Raw genomic sequence first — 5,992 nt, forward strand, 5'->3', positions numbered from 1 at the left:
CTCTAAATTTTCTTTTTAAACATCTCCATTTTCCATTGTCATGTTTGAATTACTTTTATTATTGTATTTTACCTATTTCAATGTCCACTTCTTTTCTTTTATAAATGAATTCACCAGGTGAAGTCAAATGAGCCTAGAAACTCTTAGGATTTAGAATACCTTTAATTACTATACATCATGCCATTAAGAAAAATCAGATACAGCTCTCTCTGATAAGAATTATACTTACATCTTTCTCATCACTAAATCTGACTTATTAAAAATAATCTTTTAACAGCAATAAAAATGGAAGTAACATACTAAAAATGGGCTATTCCTATTTTATCATTTTAAAATGTTTAAACAATGTCAATGGTGGTGCAACTATATGTCCATAATACCTTCTGCTTGTTTTATTTGAGAAGAAAAATAAGTTCAATGGAAATGTACATGTAACAGAACTTATACATAAATATATATAAAATAAAAATCTATATATATGCATAGCATATCAGCAGGCAAAACTTTAAAATAACTCTGTAAGACCTATAGCACTACAGATGCTTCAAATACTAGTGATTAGAAATTTATTAGAGATTTTTTAAATTTAGAGAACTGCATAATTAAGTTCAGATAAGTCTTGTCTGATCAATTAGTCCATGAAAATTTCTGGTTTTTCACTCACTCATCATTTATGCTGCCTCATTTGGCATTTTATAACAAGTTAGAAGAATAAATCCAATTTGTTATGATCCAAGAATTATGTTTACAGTGTTTTACTTAATCCCCAAACTGAAAGACCTACATATTTGCCTTTTTAGTGGATATTGAGAAAAATGAGAGAGAAAAGAGAAATATGGCTTTGTTTCATAAAAACTAAATATCACCTAAAATGTTAGTTTATTATCCATGGTTAAATATTTGACCCTCATAAAGAAATTGCATGATATGCTTTTGAATCACTTTCTATTATTAATTGCATCAAACCTTCAAGCTTTCACCCTCATAATTCTTTTCAATCCTCACCCATCCCTTCAATGACTTTTTTCCCTTTGACTAGTTTAGCTTAATTATCATGTTCAATTTTCCCAAATTAAATCATGTACTCTTCGTTATAAATTTTGTGTTTCCATAGAACAAATAAAATTTTTCTTGTCCTAATAACCTATATATGTTACAAGAGTAGATCTTAAATGTGTTGCAGAATTTTAGAATTAGATATCAAAGACAGGAATTGATACCAAGTTTTAAGAATTTTACTGGGCAGTTTTGTGACACTATATTCTGGTCCCAATTCATGGCTGAGAAACTTAGAGCAAAATAGCCCGACATTCAGATCAATAAGTAACCAAGCCTAACATAAATGCCTTATTTCTCATGAACATGTCTCATCTCCCCTCTAAGATGATCAGCTTTTCTGGGACAGAGCCAAAGTAATGCCCCTAAGCATATGCTTAGTAAATATTAGGGAGTAAATGTTTAAGTTAGTTTTTTTGAAACCAATAGATCTTTGCCATGTGTATTTATGTAGCTCAGAATGAAATGTTCTGTCATTTAAGATGTACAGTTACTAAGTTATGGACACGTCTTATGACTTCTGCATAAGTCTCACCAATCAACTAACTTCAGGGTGCCTGGCTGACTTAGTTGTTAGGGCATGTGACTCTTGATCTTGGGGTTGTGAGTTTGAGCCCCGCAGTGGGTATGGAGATTACTTTTAAAAATTAAAAAATAGAATATTTAAAAATAAATCAACTTCATTTTCTATTGAGTTCCTGAGTTTATTACTTCAATATACCTATCATGGGGGACTGGGAATGCTTTTGCTACTCATTCCTTAGATTTTATGTCAATCTTCACAATATTGTACAAAATAGAACATTTCCTTTAGAAAATTCTTGTTCCTGACTTACTCTTTTTGCTCTTGACATTGTTTCACGTTTTATGCTAGCAGAAAAAATAAAAATTATTTTAAATGTGCGAATGAAATAAAGACCAACAAAAAACTGTTCTCTGCATTGGATAATAGAGTTTTAATGTATTTCCGCTGTCGGGTTGGTGTATTTGTGTGATAATTTTATGTGACAGTGTAATTAAATTGTAAAACAATTCCCATTTCCTATGTATTTTATCTATTTATCATCATTTATTTCTTTACCTTCTTTTCTGCAATAAATATTATTGTAAGGAGAGTTAAATAAGTTAAACCAATGCAATTACTTTTACAGATTGAAATTAACTTCATATATCAATTTGTACACATTTATACAAAGTACCTACAACTTGCCCGATATAAATAAATGTGTTTATTGCAGTATATTTATGATGTCACTGTGGTTTCCATGTTTGCCTTCCTTTTGAGTGATGATCTATATGTTTAAACTTGACATTTTAACAGTATTTTCAAACAATTTCATTCATTATCAAATAACCATTTATTACACTATGGCAATTTCATACAATTTACTGAACCCTTTAGACACTCCTAAACAATGATTTATCAACCAATATACAGATTTTAATGCTTATCACAGCAAATATAGAAAGTAACATTAAATAGTGACTTGACAAGAGATAACTAAATTATCTTTTTTAAAAATCTTGATGAGTCATGTTTAGTAATAGCCTGTATGCTTTTATAGCTGTACTAGAAATTAAGAGAAGTATATTAGATTGTTATATTCTTCATGTGTTAAGATAGTTATTATAAAACCTATGTAGATGTCAATCATATAACCTCAAATGTTGATTTTAGAGGCAAGAGAGAAGGAAGGGTATTTTAGATGTTTTGGATGATGACGGGCTTGGTAGCTTATTGTTATTTGGGCTTCCCCATAGGGACAACATTCCTGCTTAGAAAAGGCATCTCAGGGTGACAAACCCGGGGTGATCCAGATGGATCATGTTGCGTGAAACCAATTGTTATTTACCATAATCCCATCCCCTTGCTGCACACAACAGTATCCAGATCATTCTCATGATGTCTGACCATATCATCCTCTCTGGAGCATCCCACATAAGTTATGCAGTTGTAAAACGTATTAGGGGAAAAACTTTATTTCTCTATCCAAAGGAGCCAAATCAGTGGCAGAATGTTATCTTTGTAGGATCATGCAGTTGATTCAGTGAAGGCTATAGTCCTCAGAGCAGCCAAGAGAAAGTTTAGGTTTCAAAACAAACAATTAACAAGGACAGAAAGGGAGGAGAGAGAAACAAAACAAGCTTCCTTTCAAGTAGGATCATTTACATGAAACATTAAACCTGATAAAGGTTTCTGTCAGTGTGTGGGAGGGTCTGTATTTCTTTAGTTATCCACATCCAGAATGAATTAATTTGGCACTAATTGCAGAAGGATTAAATTTATTCAATCTCTATAGACTACTCCTTGACTATTAAAATTAAATGAAGATAAAAATGAATTAGTCTTTCCTGGATCAAAAATTAAATACCAAATCCATTTATGAGGATGTGGGGGATGATGGGCAGTGAAGACCACAACCTGTGACTTTTTGTTCTGAAGTAAATTAAAATGAGATTATTTTTTTGATAGATTTATTAATTTAACAAAAAGATTCCTTATCTCCAAGGCTCCTGGGACACCTTTAGAAAACATACTCTAGCTATAAGAACCTAAAAATATATCCGTTTCTATGAATACTTTTATTTTTTTTTTAAAGATTTTTTTTGTTTTATTTATCTATGATAGGCACACAGTGAGAGAGAGAGAGAGAGGCAGAGACACAGGCAGAGGGAGAAGCAGGCTCCATGCACCGGGAGCCCGATGTGGGATTCGATCCCGGGTCTCCAGGATCGCGCCCTGGGCCAAAGGCAGGCGCTAAACCGCTGCGCCACCCAGGGATCCCCAAAAATGTCTCTTTTTTAATGGTCAAAACACACACAAAAAAATATTAAAATGAAAAAGAGGAACAAGTTTCAAGTGATTTCATTTCAGCAGGGGTCCTCTGTCCCTCCATGTCAGATAAGAATTGAAGCAAACTCTTATAAAGAGACAGTCTCATAAACTAAATGTGGAAGGAATTCCTCATTTTCAGGGTGGTCCTTAAACAAAAATGATCACTTCAAGGCCATGCCCAAGACTCTCTGAGATTACCATCTCTTTCTTCATTCGCCCTTGCCTTTTCCCAGTCTTAGGGAGTGCATAGTGCATACGGGGTGTGGGGGAGATCCTCCACAGTCAGAGTGGAATTGGAAAGGAAATTTGTTGATTCTGAGTTCAGGGCACTACCTATTGTAGTGTGCAAACCTGCAAACTGTCGAGACCCATATCCCTGGGAAATATTCCAATTATTTAAAGTATATTTCCTATTACATGGCATGGATTTGATGTATGCATTTGATTGGATTTTTTATTCTATTTTTTTAAGTCAAGACAATAATATGAAAGGTGTGTCACTTTCAGGTGTTTGTACTTAAATATCCACGTGACGTTTCTAAAATGTAAGGAAATGATAAGTCCAGCTTTTGGCAAAATGGGGTAAAATGAGTCTTTGGTACCGTATGGATTACTGACAAGGAAGTTGAAAATCTGAGAAAGACCCAGAACTTGCCCAAGGTCACAGAGACTGTAGCCCACCGTAGACTTCCTCCTCAGTTGTACGGACATTCATGAAAAAGAATCATTAGTACCTCTTACCTGCATTGTTACCTGTTTTAAAATGTAAATAATGATCTAGATTCTCTTACTTGTAGTTAACTTTTAGGAAGTAAAGTATTTTGGAAATACATTTATACAACATTTAGCCTCTTGCAATAGTGATTTAGGTGATATCACTTTCTAATTTTTACACTTATATTAAAGAAAAGTGTTCACACAGTGCCTTGTTAGCTCTTGTAAAAGAAAAACGCCTTATGCGTAGAGCCATGTTAACACTTTGTTAAATAGAATGTAGTTCCCAATCCATCCAACAATTGTTTCTGCACTTTGAAATAGATCTGTTTTATTGAAACAAATAAGATTGTTCTTTGACTCTAAAGATGCAGATAAGGGGATCCCTGGGTGGCTCAGCGGTTTAGCACCACTTTCAGCCCAGGGTGTGATCCTGGAGACCCGGGATTGAGTCCCATGTTGGGCTCCCCTGCGTGGAGCCTGCCTCTCTCTCTCTCTGCCTATGTCTCTGCCTTTCTCTCTCTGTGTGTCTCTCATGAATAAATAAATAAAATATTTAAAAAAATAAAATAAAGATGCTGATAAATGATAACTGCTTTGGTGAATGACAGTGTTATATCTAATTTTGTATTAATCTGGATGCAGTTACTGTAACTGACTACAGAACAGTTTGCCTTACTATATTCTCATTTTTATTTACCCAGCTCAGAAAGAATTTAAAAAGCACTATCACTGGAAAAAATCATCATCGTCATCGTCAATCAATCAAACTGCTTTTCTCTAATGGAGGCTATCACTTATTTGTATGTTTCTAAATATCGATGTCATTCTGAGAGAAAAATCTACTTCCTTCTTTAAAAATTAGCCTTTACTCAGTAATAAATCAAGCATGGGATACTATCTCTCAGTACTTTTGCAAGAGCATTAATTAATAAGGGGAGTGGTTTTTCGTAATGACCCTTTCAGAGTAGATGGACTCTGTCCATCTTCTTTCCAAATCTCAGCCATGATCTCCAATTTATTGTTGCTCTGATATGGCCAAATTTTGTTTTTTTATATTATAAAATGCATGCCCTCAGATACTTCTAAACTCATATTTGTTATTTCTTTTGTGACATTGCAGAAATAGCTTCACAGAGGACTTGAATATGGACTCAAAGATTATTAGTTTTAGTGAGTAATCTAAGGTAACTCTAGACTTTTTAAATTTATGTTGAATGAAATACACTTCCTCTCTCATCTTCAACAAACACGGCTCACTCCAGATCTGAGCTCTTGCTCTCACATGAGTTCAACCATAACCTATTTCCCTGAATGAGATGAATACTTAAAGTCCCATGGACTAAAATTCTCTGGCAAATTAGCCTAGTTTTCCTCTTGAATGGC

This window comes from Nyctereutes procyonoides, unplaced genomic scaffold, assembly GCF_905146905.1.
Source record: "Nyctereutes procyonoides isolate TBG_1078 unplaced genomic scaffold, NYPRO_anot_genome, whole genome shotgun sequence".
NCBI lineage: Eukaryota > Metazoa > Chordata > Mammalia > Carnivora > Canidae > Nyctereutes > Nyctereutes procyonoides.